Below are 23,875 nucleotides of genomic sequence, written 5' to 3'. Positions count from 1 at the left end.
CATATGATCATATAAATAAATGTGATGTCACCGGGGTAAATGGCAAATATGAACCATAAATGATATATATCATTGGTAATTGATCTAAAGTAAACATTTGTACTGTATACTGTATGCATAATTGCACATTTTCAACTCAAATTTTGCTGCTCTTATTTTCTTCATTGTATGTGCCTTCTTATTTTTACTTTTTATATTCTTTACTTGAATGTTATGTTTGTCTGTGGACCTAATTGGTTAAATATGTCTTGTCTCCACCGTGGGATAGAGAGAAACGTAATTTCGATCTCTTTGTATGTCTTGACATGTGAAGAAATTGACAACAAAGCAGACTTTGACTTTGATCTGTTGATTATTTTTACATACATGTTTATGTCTCTATTGATTTTAATAATGTGGTGGCTCCACCAGATTGGGGAACATTGGCTGTGTGACACAAATATGAACACCACACAAGGGTTAATAACTACCAATTAGGATCAGCCCTCTTCAGCTGCACCACGAGGGTAAAACGGTCAAAGAGGACTTAAATGACTTGCTAGGTCCTGTTACGGGTTCCTCATTGACATAAATGCTTACTTTATATTTCTCTTGAGCTTAAGCACCGAACACACTGCTGCTGAGAGTAATGACAAACTGATGATGATACCCTTTGACGCCGTAGTATAGTTTAAATGAACCAGGTCATAAAACATGTTTAACAGCATTTGAAGAAAAAGTGCCAAATGCAAACGTTAAAAGCTATCGCAGGCACCATAGCCTCGTCAAAGTTGTGTCTCCACAGGCATTTTGTGTCCTACGGGTGTCTTGGCAGTCCCATTGAGATGTACGAATAGAAATAAAGGCGCACACCTTCCAAAAATCTTCTCTTAAAATGAGTTGGTGGCATTTGACGTGGAACTACACACAAACAGTGATGGAAGAAGTTGGGTGACATTTAAAAAAAAAAAAAAAAGCTATTGGGAGAAAAGTTCAAACCGTGCCGACTTTCCCTCCTCCGCACATCTGGCCAGTTGCTGCGTGAAATGTCCATCAGTGTGTTTGCATGTACTTAAGTAACCAGGTTACAGACGTCTTTCTGAGCTAAGCCGATTTCCTCAATTTCATGTAAATGAGAAACCTGGTTTTTCTGTAGGGGATTAGAGCATCCTGATTTTGCCATGTAGACTTTTCCTGCAGAAACACCAATTTCTTTGCCAGCTCTTTACAAGAATGCTTGTGTATGACAAAGACTTGAATCAGCAGAGCATATGGAAGATAGGAGAGATCACAGAGCGATGCATCCTTGGATTTAAAATAATTCCATACAAAGTCCGACTGAAACTAGCCCAAAGTTTCCTCTAAATGTCTAAATGGTTTTAATTTCTTAAATCCAGACATGTTCTAGTTGTGAGGAAAAGCTGCGCTCTATCTATCTGTCTGTCTGTCTATCTGTCTATCTGTCTGTCTGTCTGTCTGTCTGTCTGTCTGTCTGTCTGTCTGTCTGTCTGCCTGGCCGGCCTCTCACTGTGCTGTCGGTCTGCAATATTCTCAGAGAATCAGAACCTGTTAGACACAGTTCTTGTGATTCTGCCGACAGCAATGGGGTTACAGACACTGTTGTTGTTTATAGAATACTAAGGCCTTCATATCTGTCCAGTCATTCTGTTGAAAAAAAGAGAAAGCTCTGAGCAAACTGGGAGTATACAAAGGTGCAAAAGTATGTTTTTTCTTGGCTAACCTCTCTGTGGTACCACTGAATAATTTTGCAAAGACCCCACTTGGTGGTGAGGAAGGACTTTTTCGAGTGTAGTGAATTTTGCTGTTCAGAGCATCAGTTTCAGGTTTTGTCCCCTGACGTTTCCCAGTAAGCCTGTCTGCTATAGGTCACGTGTGGACGAGTTGCAGTGCTCCAACATCATGGCCTTGCTTGATGTGTCCCAGTTTACTCGTAGATGCTAGATTACACCTGCTGGACGTCAAGACACAAGCATACTGCGCAGGCGTCAACCCTTGGGCTTCCAGTCCATCATTGCAGCCAAAGACTGACTTTAACAAAGCATAGCAGCAAGTTTCTACCTGTATGCATTGCCAATACATGCCTTTAAACCAAAAGACTATACAACTGGACAAATTCCAGAAGAATTGTCATCATTCCCTCATGTTAGCTACATGTGGCAGTGGAATGACCAATGTCACCAATAGCAAAATCACCAACAAGGTTTCCAAAATAAAACTACACAACCAAACATGTTCCAACTAGTCAGGCTATCACCAGACCAAGCCAAGCTCAATAGAGTTGAGATTGAGCGTTGGTCCAGGCAGGCAGACCAACGATCCATGTGACATAGAACGGGTTTGCTGCGCTTCGGTGGCGGTGACCCGCCAATAGCGCGCCAGGCAAGTAAGCCATTTTGTGATTGGTTCCTGCAAAATTGTGAAGTGAAGCAGGAGAATTAGACGTGCAGGTTTCCATACCGAGCTGCAGGGAGAAATCAAATCGCCGGCAGAGGGGGTTGGGTTTACCCAGTCTATGTTCCAACTCGAATGTGATCCAAAATTTCAAAAAGATACTATTAAAAACATTGGCAACCAAGAGTGCATGTGAAATAAAAACACTGCATTAACGTCTGTTGACTGGTGTCGAAGTCAAATTGTCAACTGTGTTGACGTCAACACGTCTGGTGGGTCCAATCTACAGCATCTACCCTATTAACTGAAAATTTGGACCATGTCATGTATTTAGCCATACCAAGTGTGATACCTCTTTCTCAAGCATGTGTCACCAAAGATCGTTTTCGGTTTCAATGGTTAACATATTACATGATAGGATTACAGGAAGAACTAGTACCCTCTCATAAATGCAGCACCTGTTCGACTGAGAAGACTCAGAATACTCAAATACAAACATCAGTGTGTGGAGACGCAGAGATAAGTCGCCGAGGCCTAATGAGTCTTGTCACAGCCCCGTTGGGGGGCTTTACTGTACCTGTGATCACACATGCATAATTTCTGTGCATAACTTTCAACACTTCAAGTTTATTTAAAACAGACAGATATGCAAATGTTTTGCTGAGCTTACAGGGCTCCAAATAACTGAAAAATATGTGCTATCAGTGATCTGAAATGTTTGGTGTGATGGGGGTCTGGGATGAAAGACTGTGCTTACTAGATATACTGTTTTCATTTCATCTTCTGCATGTGTGTCTGCCTCTATTCCTCCCGTACTTGTCTGTAGTCCACTGGTTTATTCAGCCTCTGTCCATGTGTATGTGTTTATTTTACTCTGTTCTGACTGTAAAGAGAATTTCCTTTCCTCCTCACCTTTTTCAACCACACACGCACGCACACACACCACACACACACACACCACACACACACACACACACACACACACACACACACACACACACACACACACACACACACACACACACACACACATTGTTCTTTCTCTCTCAACCTGTAGTTGTGAGATCAATGCCTCCCCCATGTAGGCAGAGTCTCAGTTATTCTGCCACACAGTGTGGGAGAGTTAAAAGGCATACCAGTGGCATATTGAGTGAAATTTTATGTGCATCTCAATGCTCCTTGCATGTTTTCTGTATTTGAAAAATCCCTAACTGGGATTCAGACTAGACAATTTCTCTTATACTTCAAAGATCTGAGGAAAAGTTTCAGTGCTGTGCTTTGGTAATGAAAATAGCAGAAACATTTAGACACAAGGGGCTGTAAAATGAAGATGATCAGTTTGCCTTGGACCAAGCCATTGTAAACTGTTCTAACTTAGTCGGAATCGACAGGTTTTCTACCAGGTGTCCCTCGCCTTGCAAAACTCTGTTGTTGACGACTGTAACCTGGTTACTTAACCAGTTAGCTACACGCTGAAAATGTCAAGATTTGAAGATTTAGATGGTGCAACAAGGCCGGCCTGCTTGGTTCTTCAGCGAATGGGTGTAAATATTTACAAGGAATATTTATGGCATTATCTCTCTCACTGGGACGTTTTGGGAGTGATTGGTGGGGATTTGCTGTGGACGAAGTACACACGACGATACACTGATAAGAGACAATGAGGTTTAACCATGTCTCAGCTGATTTCAATAGCTAACGTTTCTGTTAACTTCATTTGATGTTGTATGTGGTGTCTTCTTCTATTGGTGTCAGGGACCAAGCACTACAGGCAAGGACAAAAAAAAGTTAAGGCTTTATTTCAAACTTAAGTTTCAAACAAAAGCACTTAAACTGGGTCTTTAACAAAACTGAGGTCAACACAACAATAGGCTCGTTGGAGATGAGCCAAGTCTGCGCAGAATCGATCCCCGGCGATCGGCGCCCGTTGCATGCTGGGTAGATTTGTGTCCGACTTGATCCCTGCTTGCTCTGATGTCGTGCACACGTAGGCAACGATAATCTCACGAGCGCAAGGCGGTCGCAGTTCTGAGATTTAGGCGGCACAGTTGCTTTTCCCTGACTGCAAGAACCATTGCGGACCCAGAGCATGCTGGGAAACGCCGACCTCTCAGCTGATTTATCAGCTGACCGGTTCACAATCAACTCAACATGATGACGTTTAATATAAACTTTTTTATTTATTCTGAATCAGAGGGATTTTAATTGCTATTTGTCTAATTTAAAGGCTTATTCTGTACAGAACACACGTAGAAGTCAGAGAGACTAAATCCATTCAGATCCCAGATCATCTACAGCGTGTTGTTAATTAACATCAGCAACAGATCACAGAGACTGTGTACAAGCTGATTTGGGGGTCTGATAACATTTTATTGAATCGGAATCACACCACGGCGTTTCTGTGACTTGCTGTTCAGCCTGAAATCAGCTGGAAACTGCCCGACATGAGAGCGGATTTTTGTCCCCCCCCCCGCTGCTGTCGTCTGCTCTCGTCCACTTTACAGGCGGGGCGCAGTCCGTCTCGAACGAGCATAATACTACATGTCAAGTCTTAGCATAACAAACCTGACCTCCCAAATGACTAAAGGAGGGGCAAATACAGCATACACAAATAAATTATTAAAGAAACAAACACTACAAAAACCCAATATTAATCTAAACCAAATAAATTATCCAAATCTGCTGTCCCCCTGCCCACTGCCAGGAGTTGGTTCCTTCCACTTCCTGTGGTGGAGTACAAAAGGCAGTTTCAAACTCCAGCTCTCCCATTAGCAGCATGTGAAAACAGGTATCAATCACTAAACAATTCTAATCAAATGATCACTATTATTAACCAAAATGCATGCACTCAGATTGGTAATGTTGGCATAATTTGTGAAAAGAATAAACATATCTAAAGAAAATGTGTTTGTGTTATATTTTAGATGCTGATGGATTACAGGTTCACAATCGGGGTGCAAATGTTTCACAGAAACCAGTTTCTTCCTGAGACCACTTTACAGAACCATCGTTGCTGCGTACGGAGCTTAGAGCCTCCCGAGATGATTGTGATTGGTTTAGAGAAATGCAAACAACACATTGTTTTTTTCTCCTATCCTGGAAGTATGTGTGGCGTAGCCAGACCTTACTTCAAAGTGCTGTGGAGATAATTCTGGCAATGCAAGACTAATTCCAACTTAAATGTAAATTTTCTCCCATTTTACTACCAACTTTTGGGGTGTGTTGTCAATTCTTTCCTGAATTACATGTTTCTGCATTGACAAACTGGGCACAGCTGGTGTGATAAATCCCATGGTGCACCACAATCCACCATTACTTGACCACATGCTGAGTTAACTGTATGGTAGTGCTCACAGCTATGTCATTAGAGATATAGTACAACACAGCCTGAGAAGCAGAATAACAGAAAAGCACCACCAGTGTTTGCATGATTGTGTGTGTGTTTGTTTGGGAATAAATGCACAAAGGGGTCTGTATTAGCAGATAAAAAAAGACAATGGAAGGAGATATGGGAGACAAGTCAGGGGATTGGGGGGAAGGCAACAATCCAGAAAAAAAGGATTATTGAGTTAACCAGATGTATTTAAACAAAATTCACAAAAATCTTGGATTTTCTCTTCTAATCACCAAGCTCATAGAAAAGCTCCTGATCCACAACTCAAGATTAACTCAAGTCTGTGGCTGTTACCATGAAAGAACTCACATGAAATGCTACATTAGGCTAGTTTTGAACTCATCTCCTTTCTTGTGAATTGGTGTGATTGGTCGTTTCCAAGCTTTGCATGATTTGTTTCCACCTCCCAACACACCAACAGAGAATTATCTCCCGTACTCTGCACTTAGCCTCAGCTCTATGGAGCGTTTTGGCACCTTTGAGCTCATCGTTTTGGTGTGACGGCCCGCAACTTTTCTGCTTTGGTTCGCTCTCACTGCTCTTGTTAAGCCAGATATTTCTCTGAGGAGTTGGTAGTAACATTTCATTTCAGAGATTGGTTAGATGCTGCGTGACATTTGGCCGGATGTCGGTCACAAGTTGGTGGAGACCAAAAACAGAGATAAAATGCCGGTTTAAATTAAACCTAAATTGACTTTTTGAATTACCCAGGTGTTACACAACACACCCTGTTTTTTAATCCTCCTTAGTGGTACAGCCCTCTTAATCCACCTCCCTTGCACTTGTGTCAACTTGGTGTACATACAAGTATCATGTTCCCTGGTGAATTAATTATATACATAAGTTGTTTCCTGAGGTAGCCTAATATCTCCCTGTTCTTTCAGCAGAACACGGAGTATTTATCAATCTCAGTTTCACTTCACACCCACGCACTTTCACACTGGCTCACGTGTCTTGTTTTTCTGGTTATGCTGTGTGGAGATGTGTGCCTGGGTCTATTCATACCTACATAACGACAATATTGTTTTATTACCAGGAGGGCGAGGGGCCTAATTTCCCTTCAACAAGGTTATTTCCTGTCTAGCGAGAAACAGGAAACAAAGGCCATGCTCGTCAGTAGGAGACCTGGATCCCACTGCTGCAAATCAAGGATGTCATGCATCCTTAGTAGAGCTGGTCCCCTTCCTCTCTTTAGCACTCACGAGTGTACACACGCTTAAATGCATAATGCAAGCCAAGTCGAGATCTAACTCACAGCCATGCTGTTTTGCCTCGCCGTGACAGATAAATCCGAGCTGTGGTTTTTTGTGTGTCTGTGTGTGAGCGCACCGCCCACAGCACCTGTCAATCACCCCTGTCGTTTTTGAATGAGCTTCACTGGGAGATGAGGGCCTATTTGATTTGATCGCTGAGGGGAAGCATACGGCCTGTATCACTGTAACACACACACAGAGGGAAGAGACAGTTGCTATTCCTGCAATATGTCAGATCCTCTTGAATGCACACACACCGGCAGCATGCATAAAGAGCAACAAAGGCCCAGGCAGACACAAAGACACAGACACATGCACACATGTGCAGGAACTTGGCACAGTTCCTGGATCTATTATATCACAGTGATGCTCCAGTCCGTTTAAATGAACACCTTTCTCTCCTCATCATTTAGGCAGAGAGAAAGAGACAGATCAACCAGAGGAAGAGAACGATACGAAAGCTACCAGCGGAAAGCCTGAGTATGTGAGCAGGGTAGGTGGAGAAAGAGGGGAAGGACAGTGGGAGAAATAGAGTCAGATTGACAGACGGAGAGAGTGTGTGTGGTCAGAGGGCTGGGGGGCTTGTATCCTGCTGTAGAGAAAGTGCAGACAGAGTGTGGGGTAGCTTGGCCTGCTAACCTTGGAGTGCTAGTAATTGGCACTTAGCATTAAGCAGCCCGTCTCCCTCTGGGATAAGAGGAAAGCTCACGGAGGAAAGAAAGCTGTAAGCTTTGAGAGAGTAAAAACTAAAAAGAGTTCATCACGCATGCAAATATTAGCTCCAGAGAACTGTAAATGAAAAAAAAAAAAAAACCAGAATGTTAATATATTTTATGGGGCGCCGTTTGTAAAGCAGCTCGTGCTGAAAAAAACCCAGCAACATTTTGTCACATTTAGCTTTAAATAATGTTTAAATAACTGGTATGAAATTTTGAGGGTCATTTCTTGCACATTTACAACATTATTTGTCAACTTGGAATATTTTAAATAGTTAAATCCAAATTTTAAATGTTACACCTAAATGTTAAATGTTAAATCTATATGCTAATCTAAATCTAAATGTTAAATCTAAATCTAAATGTTAAATCTAAATCTAAAGTTAAATCTAAATCTAAATCTAAATGTTAAATCTAAATATTAAAACTAAATCTAAATGTTAAATCTAAATCTAAATCTAAATGTTAATCTAAATATTAATCTAATCTAAAAGTTAAATCTAATCTAATGTTAAATCTAAATCTAAATCTAAATGTTAAATCTAATGTTCGGGTGAAACTAAATATTTAGCTAATATGCAAATTAATGTCGGTAACCGGAAGTACCAAAATAAAAGCTCGAGGAGGTCAGTGTATGTTTATAGTGTCAAATAACGAATATAAATCCTCTCATCGGGAGATATGGACTCTTGAACTTGGATAACCGTGAAATAACTACCTAAAATAATAAACACAGTTGGGAAAACGTATTTGAAGAGTACTTTGAGTTTTAGTGTCACTTTTATGAATGGTGTGGGAATTTATAGCCACTATAGCCAGCCACGGGGGGGGCTCACTTTGACTGGTCTGTCACGTTCGCTTGCATTAACGTCAGCAAGAGCCTATCCCCGCCCGCCCCGACAAGGCACTGACAAGACACTGCGAAATGTCCAACGAATCAGCGTTAGCCGAGAACATCGGCAGAGCCGTCCTGGTGGCTGTACAAACTTATTCAACAGCAACAGCGATAGCCTCAGGGCCACCGCAGGCCACCTCGGTAAGCATGTTTTCCAAATCACGGAGCTAGCATTGTCTTGTTGTCAAGGTAGTAGCAAATCTCTACTGGCTAGCTACCGTTAGCTAGCGTTAGTTTAGATAAGTTAGCCTTGACAACAGGGTTGCTAGCTCCGTGATTTGGAAAACATGCTTACCGAGGTGGCCTGCGGTGGCCCTGAGGCTGTTGCAGTCGCTGTTGAATAAGTTTGTCAGCCACCAGGACGGCTCTGCCGATGTTCTCGGCTAACGCTGATTCGTTAGACATTACGCAGAGTGACCATGGCCAACAGTACCGTGCCTTGTCGGGGGCGGGCGGGGATAGGCTCTTGCTGACCTTAATGCAAGCGAACGTGACAGACCAGTCAAAGTGAGACCCCCCCCCCGTGGCTGGCTATAGTGGCTATAATTCCCACACCATTCATAAAAGTGACACTAAAAACTCAAGTACTCTTCAAATACAGTTTTCCCAACTGTGTTTATTATTTTAGGTAGTTATTTTCACGGTTATCCAAGTTCAAGAGTCCATATCTCCCAATGAGAGGATTTTTATTCGTTATTTGACACTATAAACATACACTGACCTCCTCGAGCTTTTATTTTGGTACTTCCGGTTACCGACATTAATTTGCATATTAGCTAAATATTTAGTTTCACCCGAAACATTTAGATGTTAACATTTAGATTTAGATTAGATTTAACATTTAGATTTAGATTTAACATTAGATTTAGATTTAATATTTAGATTTAACATTTAGATTTAGATTTAGATTTAACATTTAGATTTAGATTAACTTTAGATTTAGATTTAATATTTAGATTAACATTTAGATTTAGATTTAGATTTAACATTTAGATTTAGATTTAATATTTAGATTTAACATTTAGATTTAGATTTAGATTTAACATTTAGATTTAGATTTAATATTTAGATTTAACATTTAGATTTAGATTTAATATTTAGATTTAACATTTAGATTTAGATTTAAAATTTAGATTTAGATTTAACATTTAGATTAATATTTAGATTTAGATTTAACATTAGATTTAGATTTAGCATATAGATTTAACATTTAACATTTAGGTGTAACATTTAATATTTGGATTTAACTATTTAAAATATTTCCAAGTTGACAAATATTGTTGTAAATGTGCAAGAAAGTGACCCTCAAATTTCATACCAGTTATTTAAACATTATTTAAAGCTAAATGTGACAAAATGTGCTGTTATTTTCAGCACGAGCCGCTTTACAAACGGCGCCCCATAATATTTCACATGATTTAAAGCAAACATAACTATTTTACATTTAAACAACCACAAACCAGCAAAATGTGTTTTGTAAAACAGAGTTCAAGGTTAGAGCACTGTTGGATGTCTTACTGCCCAGGCTTTGCCTCTATTGAAAGGTTTGGAAAATCTTATTTTCTAAATATTGAGCCTCACAAAGCTTGGTTACACTTATGATTTCAGTGTCTATCGCAAAGCAAAACTGCATGCGCTCTGCTGCGGAAAGAGAAGAGCCATCTTCAAACGGGCTGTTAATCATGTCAGTCTCACTTGGGGTCCAAATTTTGATGCACCGCACTGGGCAGTAATAGCGGTTCTTTAGGTCAGGACCTGGCACTCGTGTAATACCAGTATTTGGAACAGATAACATCAAATACTATGTATTGTGGACCAGTATCTGTCATGGAGACAGACACAGACAGACACACTAATGCTATTAAAATGGAAACACTGCAGACCAAATCACTGTGACGTTGACATGGAGACATTTAGGTTATCACACCACCTAAAAAACGTTCAAACAGTTCCGATGGACACTACGCAAAATAAACCTGCGCTATCTTGACTACAAAGCGGAAAGGGACGTCGACCGGCAGCTGATTGGACGAACGCGTCACGTGGGTCTGGCTTCTCCCGGATTTCACAACCGAGCTTAATGGCGGCCAGGTGGCGGCTCGATGGAAACACGACCTCGAATTTCACGAAAATAGTTCAGGGAAACATTTTAAGCGAGAAAAAGGCACACGACTGCTGAATCTGTCTGTCTTATTGATCGAAAATGGTCAGTTTAATAGATTTTCGTCAGATTTTGAGAATAATACAATACTAACCATCAAAAGTGGGTATTACGGCGGTAAGTGGTGAGTGCAGGTTAGCAGTGTACTGACAGAAGTATGAGCAACGAGACACGGCCCGAGATTGATCATTTAATTCATTCAATCAGACTTATTTTGAAATGGAATTAGGAGAACTTGTGTTGAAGAGGAGGCTGAGTGGGAAGTTGTACCTGTACCAGTTGATTAATGCTCCAACACACACATGCTTTACGCCTCATTTCCACTGCATGATTTGTCTCAATTTGTCTCTACTCGACTCACTTTTGGTACCAGGTGATATTCTCAATTTCTTAGCTGGTTGTTACAGGGACTCAACTGAACTCAGTCTTCTAATTTTGGCTCAATACCAGGTACTATCCACAACTTTTGCCAATGGAAAACCAAAAGAAAAATGGTTCCAAGTGAGTTGAGTTCAGGCGTGTCGTACCTACAGTGGAAATTATAGTCATGACGTTCAGACATGTTGTCTCGATCTTTGATTAAAACGTCTGCAAGTCAAATCTTTCTCTGATCCGGATTTTGTGAAAACAATAAAATAATTAAATGTAGTTTTCATTTCCTTTTTCCGCCAGTTATTTTTTTCCTTTAAAATAAATATATAACTTACTAAGCATAAAAATTACCTAATGATTAACTGGTCCATTCTCCAGAATGACATTCTGGTATTATTAGTAATTAGTAAACTGCTAACATTAGTTCTATAATCCATATCTCTTTCTCTTGGAATTAGACCGTGATGTATATAGACTGTACTGCTGCTACTTCAATATTTTTCCTTGGACTATTGCATTGTATTGAGTTACTGCCATACTACTTAGACATCACATTTCACATTCTGCTTGAATATATTTGACCTACATCTTCGGTAGACTCTTTACTGTACTTTGTATGTTTATATTTGGCGTATTTAATGTGTAACTTTATGTTGTCTGGCACGTTTATGCTTTGTCTTGACCAGGTCAAATGAGAATTTGTTCTCAATCGGCCTACCTGGTTAAATGCTAAAATTACACTGCAGCAAGTCACATGTTTGTCTATTTTTCATGGTAACTTCATGCCTTGTGTACAATGTTCTACAAATATGCTTGCATTTTTAACTTTGCAGCATGTTTTCGTATGCTGTATACATTGTCGAATTTGTGAATGTGATTCTCCATTTACTTGTGTTTTCTCCAGTTGCATTCATGGTCCGGTTGAGCTCTTGCTCGTTCACCGGGATGCATTTCAAGCCCGGAGTATTTGACTCTGCCAAGAAAGCTGTGCCACCACAGCTTACCAATACATTATTTCGTCGAGAGTATGGCTGTGATCTATTCCAAAAAAAAGAAAAATATCAGCTTGGGATTTAGACTTATTTTCTTTTAACAGAAGGCCTGCATTACAAACTGGACATGTGGTGTCTGAACGAGATAACACACCACAAGTCTGCATTTCCTGGGTCTATTCTGGTCCATTTTACATCAAAGTAGACTTTGTTACATGATTATGAAACCCTAATAATGCTATTGTGGCAAAATGTGATGGTTTAATTGGAGTGTGCGGGACTTGTGTTGAACACTCTATGCTCTGGCTTTGGCTGATTGGTCAAAGGAACACGCCGACTTATTGGAACTTTAGGTTATTAACTTCTTATCTCCGTGCATGTCATAACACTGTCTGGCGCACCCACCGCTAGCCTAGCTTAGCACCGATGCTGGAAGTAACCGGCTCCATCTAGCCTACTGCTCCCAGTAAGCGACAAAATAACGCCAACATGTTCCTATTTACAATGTTGGGATTTGTATAGTCACAGGGTGTACAAATAACAAGGTCACATAAGACCCAACGATCTTCTAACTGTATACACACTGGGAACTATATTCTCAGTAGGTAAAGCACCGCTACTTCTCCTACTTGGGCGGAGTGATTTACTCAAAGCACACGAGACTCCCCATGGTGAGGAGCAACGGTAACAACGGTTACCCTGATCACTCCGCCCAAGTAGCAGTGCTTTGGCATCTGTGGAGAATAGCTCCCAGCATGTATACGGTTAGAAGATGTCTGTGAATCATGTGATCTTATTTGTACACTCTGTGACTGTGCAAATCACTGCATGTAAATAGCAACATGTTGGCATTATTTTTGAGATTTTGTCACTTATTGGGACTTGTAGGCTAGTTGGAGCTGGTAACCTCCAGGATCTGTGCTAAGCTAGGCTAGCGGTGGGTGCGCAAGACAAAGTTAGGAGACACACGGAGATGGGAAGGGTATGTATGGACTTATTAACTCTGGGGGGACACATTGAAAAAGTCCCAATAAGTTGGCGTGTTCCTTTAAGCACATTTGGAAAGGACCAAACTTTGTCATTCTACAGGTAGGCAAGCCATGTTTTTCTCACAATACACTTTCACCTCATTCATTGCTGCACGCTTACTTCGGTTCTCTTTTCCTCCATTTTTTTCTTGATTGATATCACAGTATTGCTATTTTTGCCGGCACAAAACATCCTCTCAAGCGATACCGTATGCTAGTACACTAGCTGTGGTAATCACTTCTGTGCTATTTCTGTGGTACAATAGGAAGCAGTGCATGCGGAGTGGCTTAATCCTCAGGGGAAGATATTTAACCTTTGCACTGGTGAAATGGTAATTAACACATCAGCACATATTGTGATGTCACGAGAGGCTGCGTTCTGGAGGGCCGCTACGTACCCCTGAGATGGCTGCAGTCACGGGCAGCTTTGGCACCATCTGCTGGTGGAGTTGGGAACTCCACCCCTCAAGCACCCGGCATCCCAACACACCTGAGACCAATCAGGGCCTGATGAGCTGAAGGGCAGCTTAAAGCCCAGAGACACAGTTGGTGAGGAGTGTTGTTTGGGAGACAAGCTCAAGTTGTGCTCTCAGAGGATCTACAGAGGATCGAAGCGGCACTTTCCATGGGAAGGATTGAAAGACTGGAATACTTACCTGAAGACTGGAATACTTACCTGAAGACTGAGAGAGTTCTTACCGACAGATAGGCCACGGGCTGCGACGCTGTCTAAAAGTAAGGCTGAAGACCTGTTTTTCAAGAAGAGATTTACCTGAGGGAATCAGGTTTATGATTTTTGGTTTGAAAAGACATTGTTTAAGTTTGGACTGTTGCAAGAGCAACCATTATCCTGAGTTACCTTTTTGAACTTGGCTTATCATTTTGTGTTAATTCCCAAGAACAATATTAAAAACCTTTGTTACACTCTAACTTTGTGTCCTTGCACTGCTGAACTGTCCCGCCGAGAGCCGTGTAGCCTCTCATGATATCACAATATGCACACAGAAAGACTCAAGAGTGTTTTGGAGTTTGTGTCCTTTTCTCTCTCTCACCAAGATCTATAGTAATTATACTCCTGTGGAAACAGTTGCTATACTTAGTTTTTATGGGGATTGCTTAACCCATGTGTTGTCCTCGGGTCAAATTTGACCGGTTTACAAAAACTTTCTATTTCAGAAAAGAACGTTGAAAAAAACTACAAAAAGACAGCAAAAAAACCCCCAAAAACATTGAAAAAAGCGACAAAGGAATTGTTAAAAAATTGACGAAAACATAATTAAAAACACGTCAAAAAAGTGACAAAAAATAGACAAAAACTATGAGAAAAGTGTAGAAAAAGAACAACAAAATGTTGAAATTTCAACCCAGAAAAACCCAAAGTTGAAGGTCAACGGGAAGACAACACAAGGGTTAAAAGCAGAAAATCCCACCTCCCACAGTCACGTTGTGTATTCAAAAGGCAACCTCATAAATCCAAATTATATAATTGTAAAGCTTCTAATCATTTAAAGCCACTCAAAATAAATTTCCTAAAATCAAATAATCATTTTTTTGAAAATCCTGGTAAAGCGAATATGAATGAATATGTGTTCTGAGTCTGTCACAACGCACGGACATGGTATTAACCACCCAGCCCATTTTGGACTTTTTAAACAAAGTGAAAACTCTGCAGACATGTGGCCTCCACTAACAAAGGAAATGCCGAAATGCAGAGACACAGCCAGGACAGCCAAAAGGCGCAAACGACTCCAGACGTTGCTGGTCTCACACCTTCATGTTGAAATTCACTGTGACATCACTTTTTTTCCTGCTGAGCCCTGGCCACCTCAAACCAGTGACAGCAGCCATGACAAACACACAAATACAGACACTTTGAGAGCGTGGGAATGTCAGACTCTGCCAATAACAGCGCTATCTACTAAATAGAGAGGTAATTAAAGAATGTAAATAATAAAAAATGATAAAATTGGGCACCATTAGCAGTATCAAAAACCGACAATGTCATGAAATTGCCTGAGAAAAAAAAATGCCATCATATTCGTGGCAATTTTGTATCAGTCTATTGCCCCAATTATTATTATTATTTTTTTTAACTCAAGGATTCTGCAGGGAAAAATCCAAAATCAATATTTTCTCTACTCCTTTTTGTCAAAATGTCACCTGATTGGCCAAATTCATGGCTTATGGCGTCCACAACCATCGGTCTGTCACATTGCAAAGGCACATTGTCAATAAAATCCTGTTTTCTCTGTGACTGGACCCCATCTGCGTAATCAAGCCCACAGATCATTACCATGTGTGCCATATTACATTTCTGCCAAAGCCCAATTAAGGTAGGATTACCTATGCATGGCCAATTTTATCCTCATTTTGGAAGTGGGTCCATTTCCATAAGCAGCTCACTCTTAATTTGGGCTTGAATCTAACATGTACCTGTATTTGTTTTTGCTGTCGCTGCTGGCACTGCCAGCGCAGTCTGCATATATAGAGTTTAGAATCCCATGCTTCATTTATGACCAGTTGAATCTTTTTCTTACTGACACAGCTAATAACTCGAAAAACGTCCGTCCCATTACAGTCTCAGTGCAGGCACATAATTAATTCCCATTGATTGCAGGTGCTGCTGCAACTGCGTGAATACTGTTCTCATCAGGAAATGTATCTCTGTATGATAGACACTGAGGACTGAATTGGGATTTTGAGGAGATGAAGAGCTCTGTGCAAAAGCTCAGTAAAATATCTAACAACTGCCAGTGCTTTGTTAAACATGTGCTTACGGCATGCACACACTCACACCAACGCGCAATTCACACACCACCACTCCAGGGACTTAATTATTGCCACATACAAGTAAAGGGAAGCTCCCTTGTATCATTAACACAGTTTGATTTTCCTTTTAATATTCAAGAAAATCTTATTAAAAAGGGGAAAAAAAACTGCATTTCTAAAAAACAGAGAAGAGATCCCGATTAAATGAAAAGTATCTTTGCTCCTTGAGAGACGTGTTGTAATGATGAGGCTGGCAGGTTCTCTTTGGAGGAAAAAAGATTGATCAATATTAACAACACTCATCTTACCATCCACCCTGACCTCCTATTCTTCACCATTATTTTATTCCCTCTTTTAATGCCACTGGACATTGATATAAAGTGTTTTTATGCTCTCACAACTAATGAAAGATCTGAAGAGCTCCTTTAAACTTCCTTTTCCTCACGACTAAACCACACTGACAGGCTTCACCACAGGAAGATGCTTTTTCTTATGTATCCAAAGACAGATGAATACGAGATGAAATCGCATCCCTCTTTTAGATATTAATCTTGTGATGTGCACGTTCTCTTGTGATGTCTCACTTTTCAGCAACATGAAACGGCTACACCAACTAGAACACAAAACTCAGCAGGAAACAATGTATTATGCATTACTTATTGTGTGAGTTGTTCATGAAATCACATCTCTTGTCATGTACGGTGTGTTATTTACATCAAATAGCATGCTCAAATACAGTCACCCTTTGTAGCCTCGCAACTAATTCTTACAGATTTTGGATAATGTTGGTGCAACATTGAATATACAGTACTTTATACAATTTCTATTGCACACAAACGCATGCATGGACTTTAAAATAAGCCGTACTGTGTTATGTAATTGTGCATTGCGCATTCACAGAAATATACTGCTAACTAACAGACAAACAAAGAAATGGGTCTTTGTTAGTATGAATAATGGGCTTATTTAACCATTGCATTTTGTCAGTACTATCCTAGTTGTGAGGTAACAGAAGTAATTCATGCCAGTAATTTCAAACTACTGTAGGGGTCCAATGACAATACAAGATGTGCAATAACAAACAAAAAAAGTTGACTTTCATACCTTTTGGGGCTCTTAAATTTTTACTAATAAAGAAATCTGAAAGAGAAATCAATATTTAGATACACTGTAATGAGGGGTGATAAGAAAACATTGCTTCATTTTAAGGGGTCACATGCTTGTTGCAGATGTTGATATCCCGCTACACACACATTCACACACCGATGGACACAACATGGGACCGCGGGGCCAGGTGTCAAACCCGCAACCTACTGATTGGTAGACGACCGCTCTGGGCCACAGCCTCCTATATTTAGAGCTAATTAGCAAATGTTAGCATGCAAACACACTAAACTAAGATAGTGAACGTTGTCCCTACTTAACATAGGCATGTTAGCATTGTCATTGCTACATCTTGTCATAATAGTGTAACCACTGTGCCTATGTACAGCCTCACAGAGCTGCTAGCATAACAATTTACTTTTAGTCTTGTTTATCATTAAAATATATAGTAGACGTGTCCGTAAACATGCTGGTAAATACATGCAGTGGAATATGGCAGGATTTATGTGGTTTAGTGCATGGCTATGCAGACTGTCATTGTGGGCTGCCAGCTTGTCATAAATTGCTTTCATTCTCTCATTCATAATAGCCTGTTGGATGGTTGGTGCATGTCCAAATACATGCTTATTGGTGCTTATTGGTGCTTATTGGTGGCGTTGCCTCTTCTTTAATGTGGTTGCATGTGTATTATCTAATGACTTATAAATATGAACAAGGTTCTGCAGCACCGTCAGACACTAATGCAGAAGGTCAGTGGTTTACATCTTAGTGGAGTGGTCTTTAAAATGAATGTGCTATGTGGACAGCTGTGATTGGTAGCTGTGTATGTTCAAGAAACTATGTTAACTTTGGGGCCCCCTTCTATGAACTCTGACTTTTTCCTCCCATAATTTTCTAGGTTACCTAACATGTCATCTAAACATGCTACCCTATATAGATAACGCTTGTTGTATGAAGAGACAGTGTTCATTGGTTTAGGTCGCTCTCCGAGCTTCTGCAGAGCTTGTAAATTGATGCTGAAAATTCTTTGATATGATAAACCTTTAAAATCAAAGACAGTGTCAAGCGGATTCCTTATCCACACATCATCCAGCATACCACTTCAGACACCACACATGCAAACTCAAATGAAGTTCAGTCAACCTAGGACGGTAGGGACATACTTTTACATGCTAAATGGGGCCGCACATACAATGCAAAAGATGTCACAAATAACCAACAATGTGGCTGTTAAAACAAAAGCTGCACAGCCATAACCACTGCAGGCCTCCAACCAAAACATGAACCACCCAAATGGAAAGTTTAAGTGTACACAGAGTGTAACATTTTCTAACAAGTTGTGCTGACTACAAGAGGATAGATTGCATAGAGCAGCCAATTCTGATGTCGGTTAAGAGACGCACCGCCCAGTCAAAAAGGGACTGTTTGGAACAGGCCGATTGTTTGGCATCTGGTATTGCTGCTTGCAGCTTTGTCGAGAAACTAAACAACTTGACACTTGACACTTGACCCGCCATGATGATAGTTATGTCACACACCCAAGTCAATCACAGTCACATACACTGGTGAAATGGGAAAAAACACCAAGCGCCGACTGTATCATTAGGCCAGACAGAACATTGCCTTGGAAGCGAGGTAACAGGGCCCCAAACAGATATAGATTTATTATGATGTTGACATGTGAACAATATTGAATAGGTTACTGTTCTAACTCATTGTACACCAGAAATAACTTTTAAAAAATCCAAACTATCCCTCTAAAATCTAAAGAAACATTTCAGACGTATCTCCAATCATGTGTTGTTTCCTGATGATACCATTCTTTTTTGTTCAGGGGAAGATCTGAAGCAGCTTACGCATTCAGTGGAGAATGAGCTGAAGTAATATTAACAGCATGTCTTTAAATTGAAATAAAGTTAATGAAATCTGGAAATGAAAAACAAAACAAATATGAAGTAAATATCATGATAGGAAATGTTGACATAGAAAGAGTCCATGAAAGCAAATTCTTAGGAGTGATTATAGACCGCAAATGATGTTGGAAACCACAAATCAAACAAGTGAAAACAAAAGCAGTTAATTGCAATATTACATGAAACAAAATATGTGCTCAATTCAAATTCATTACATATATTGTACTTAACATTGCCATACATTACGTATTGTGTCTAAATATGGGGAAAAGCGTACAAAACCATTACTAACCCTATTTTTACATTACAAAAGAGCACAATAAGACTCATTAAACATATCAGAATAACATGAACAAACAAACTGATTACTTATAACCTCACACACACGTGCGTACATTTCGAGTCTTGGTGGAGTCCAAAACAATGAAATTAATGTATGAAGTCAAACATGGGATGGTTCCAGACTGTATGCAGAAGCTGTTTCGGATTACAGAGAGCACGTATGAACTAAGGGAAATGTGCATACTCACAAAGATAAAGATTAGAACAAATGTAAAACAACAACAAGATTTATTTATTTATAATGGCAAAAGGAATGTGGAATGTTTTAGATGAGGAAATAAAAATGTGTAACATACTACAAGGATTTAAAAAGGAAGATGCTAAACAAATATGACAGGGAGGCATGCATGGCATTGTTTATATTTGTTATATCTTCTGGACGTAATGTGTTTTAGTAGGTATTAAGTGTATCACATTCAGAATTTAATAGCAATACATTTAAGATTGCTAAGATTCTGAGGGACCTAAGAAAAACAGTTGTATGTAATAAAATGTAAAACGTGTAGGTGTCGTGAGCAAATGCCTCAACCTACACTTTTTCGATCAGTATTGTTAAGAAACAAGTTAAATGTCCTGTGAGATGGTGCTTTTTGGATGCTTTTATATAGACCTTAGTGGTCCCCTAATACTGTATCTGAAGTCTCTTTTATATAGACCTTAGTGGTCCCCTAATACTGTATCTGAAGTCTCTTTTATATAGACCTTAGTGGTCCCCTAATACTGTATCTGAAGTCTCTTTTATATAGACCTTAGTGGTCCCTAATACTGTATCTGAAGTCTCTTTATATAGACCTTAGTGGTCCCTAATACTGTATCTGAAGTGTCTTTTATATAGACCTTAGTGGGCCCCTAATACTGTATCTGAAGTCTCTTTTATATAGACCTTAGTGGTCCCTAATACTGTATCTGAAGTCTCTTTTATATAGACCTTAGTGGGCCCCTAATACTGTATCTGAAGTCTCTTTTATATAGACCTTAGTGGTCCCTAATACTGTATCTGAAGTCTCTTTTATATAGACCTTAGTGGTCCCTAATACTGTATCTGAAGTCTCTTTATATAGGCCTTAGTGGTCCCCTAATACTGTATCTGAAGTCTCTTTTATATAGACCTTAGTGGGCCCCTAATACTGTATCTGAAGTCTCTTTATATAGGCCTTAGTGGTCCCCTAATACTGTATCTGAAGTCTCTTTATATAGGCCTTAGTGGTCCCCTAATACTGTATCTGAAGTCTCTTTTATATAGACCTTAGTGGGCCCCTAATACTGTATCTGAAGTCTATTTCCCGAATTTGAGACTTAGTGCAAAATTACAGCCACTAGAGTCACTCCCACAATGAGCCTTCCTTGCCATTTCTGTGTATGTAGCTTTAAATGCATTTGAGGAGTAGAGAAGGGGGGCAAGGTTGAGGCTGGGGGTGTGGCCTTAACCAACTGCCATGCTTTGCTTGTTTGAAAGCCATGACGTCTCTGTCCAATGGGCAGGCCAAATTCTCTGGGGGGGCAAAGCAGGGAAAAGGGAGGTAATCTTTCCCCTTATGATGTCATGAGGGGAAGATTCCAGATTGGCCCATTTGAGGATATCCTGGGCTTGGTTTACATCTACTACCATTTCTAGCCACTGGGGGACCATAGGCAGGCTGGGGGAACTCATATTAATGTTAAAAAAAATTTCATGTCAAGGGACCTTTACAATGATACTGTATGCATTAAGGTGACACTTTGTTTTTTCCATTTATCATTTGTGTTGTGTATCTATGTGGTCAAAATAAACTAAATTGAAAGAATGTGTTCCTACTTTCATAGATAGGAACATTTTTTTCATAGAACAATATTAACAATACATTTAACAAAAAAACACAAAAAAGTGCCATTTTAGTTCAATCAATTCTACCCACCTAGTAATATTTCTATTGCGAGTTGAGTTGTAACCTTCTGTTGAGTCGAGTAAGTTTTTGAATCTGATGTGCATCTCAAGGATTTATTGATTGAATCCTTCTCATCACATAGAGAAATCTAACGTGAATTGCTTTTTTTCTACTGCCAAATAAGTTCCACTGCAGTGTTGTACAAACCGTTTATTTCCTGCAATATATATTGCGATGTGAAAAAATGTTGTACTTTTTACGAGATGACTTGAATAGCTCTATTTGGAAGTAATAAATCCTTCTCCAATTCTTGGGATGAAGACTGGTCGGGAGACGCCGTGATGATGTTGCATTAAAGTGCTTCATTTCTTTACACTACTGTTGCGGCATGCTACTTCTCTACACACATGGGAGAGCCTCACTCCCCCCCCCCCCAAAAAAAAACACCAGACTAGGTCACATACACACGTTGCCCACGTGGACACCTGTCTTGAAGGGGAAAGGTCGGTAACATTAGTCATGGAAAATGAGAGCTGTGCAAGATTAATTAGCATTTACATGGCACGTCCTGCAATGTAAATATGGGACATGCACACATTGCGTTGTGGATGCTGGAACAACACATGGTTCAGCCAGCGATTTGTCAAAAAATACATTGAATTCAATTTTGTCTTGCTGTGTTGCGAATAGGAATAAGTAGACCCGGGTGTCCCTGAAGTGTACAGCTAGAAAGATGTCCTAAAGCTTTTCTCATTAGCTTCAATATTTACTCCTATATGACAGGTGAGAGAGAGGGAGAGAGAGAGAGAGAGAGAGAGAGAGAGAGAGAGAGAGAGAGAGAGAGAGAGAGAGAGAGAAATTCCTTCTCCCTCACTGGCAGCTATTGATTGAGTCTTTGGGACTGAGAGACAAGCTATCACACAGCAACCAATCTCAGTTTGGATTATGTCATATCTATCTCTCTTTCTAGCTTCCCCCTCTACTACACCTCTACTCTGGATTCCCTTCACTCAAGTGGACAGACATTCAAGGTGGAAAGAAACTCACCAGACATCCCTAGATATCAAACTCCCCCGTAAATCTCTAAAAATCATTTTTAGAGGTTGCCAAATATACAACAGGGCACTAAACCTTCCTAGGACTTTTTACTCTAAGTCTACGGTCAATTTAAATTCACCTCTAGTGGACCTTTGTAACATCTATCCAATAGAGGAAATAAAGGAAAGTCTGTGTGACCACGCACAAAAGAACAAACAGATGTCACACACACAACACACCGTGACTAGACGTGGAGTCCACTGTGTGCTTCAACATACTTACTGTACTGTATTGCAGTTCAGGTTTCTTCCTTTTTTTTTCCAAGCATCCTTAATTGATTTTTGAACAGGGACAAAGACATTCACATGAAGTAAAGTAGCAACATTAGCCCTCTAAGCTAATGCATTGTAACTACTGAAGCCGAGGGTAATATAATAGAAACACAAGGCTCTGTGTTCTACAGCAGCATGAACCAAGACGACCAAACCACTTGTTTAATCCTACATTGAACACTAGCTTTACGTTTCTACCCTTCACAATACAATCCAAACTTGAATTCACTCAGAGCATTTGGCTCAAAGGCAAATCACTAAAATAGCTTACACAATGAACATTTTTGCAGACACGAGATATCAAACAAAAGCCAGAGGCTGTGTCGTAGTTACTGTAAATTCATCGCTTCAAAGCAGAAGGCAAAAGAAAACGTTATGTTGGAACCCTTTTTCCAGTTAGCTGCTGCTATCGCATTCAGACTCAAGCTGGGCCCGGATCCGCAGCCTGTTTCATGGACGTAAAATAAAAACTGCCTACACCCCATCGCTGACATTTTCACTCTCAACATAGTTTTTGCATGGGGGTATGATATTAAAATAGACATGAAGAATTCAAACCAATTTGTTAAGGAATCTGTGACATTTTAAAACACTGCTTGACATCTAGCTCATATTAGTGTGTGAGAAGAAATGAATGACCCATGGAGATGGCAGGGTTCTAATATGAACATGGGATCTATATCTGTATATGCATGCACATGCATGATTGGTTTCACCCTGATCTGGCATAGACATGTGTACCAGGCTCGGGGTCCAGAGTTCATCTCCCATTTCAGTCTTGAATTTTTAATGGTAAATCAAGGCTTTGGGCAAATGAGCCCTGTAATGACACTTTGACCCACACTGCTGCCTCTGCAACTTCAAGGAAACTTGCAGCTAATAAAGCTACTCTTAATTGCATGAAACATACTTGCTTTGGATGAATGCCAATTAGTAGCATCTGCCACCTTAAAAAAAAAAAAAAAAAAAAGAGGTCTGGCAATCAGTGCTTCATATATTCACAACACACAAGACAGAAGTGGGCAGGTTTTCTGAGAACTGCCACTTAAAGCAACAGGACACAGGATTTTTTAACTAAACAAGGTTATTGTGTCCATTGTATATGAAGATTACTTCATCATTTAATGATTGTTTGGGGCCTATTTAGGCCTTTACTGACAGGACAGCTGAAGAAATGAAAGGGGAGCGAGAGTCAGAGTCAAAACCGGGCCCAATCAAGGAGTAAATCTCTATTTATGGGCGCACGCTCCACCAACTGAGTCACCCGGGCGCCCAATGAAGAATACTCTTTAATTACTGTTTGATATTCA

The 23,875-nt window shown here is 40.0% G+C and overlaps 1 long non-coding RNA gene across 1 annotated transcript; it reads left to right on the top strand.

Annotated features, from left to right (window-relative positions):
- LOC116702349 (uncharacterized) lies at nt 1–19,737 on the top strand. The gene is made up of 3 exons (XR_004335134.1): nt 1–89; nt 2,510–2,514; nt 19,726–19,737. It is a non-coding gene; the product is annotated as an uncharacterized LOC116702349 (long non-coding RNA).
- The last annotated feature ends 4,138 nt before the right edge of the window (nt 19,738–23,875 follow it).

Source organism: Etheostoma spectabile, chromosome 2 (assembly GCF_008692095.1).
Source record: "Etheostoma spectabile isolate EspeVRDwgs_2016 chromosome 2, UIUC_Espe_1.0, whole genome shotgun sequence".
NCBI lineage: Eukaryota > Metazoa > Chordata > Actinopteri > Perciformes > Percidae > Etheostoma > Etheostoma spectabile.
The sequence above is the reverse complement of the archived record's forward strand: the minus strand, read 5'-3'. Positions and strand labels throughout refer to the sequence as shown.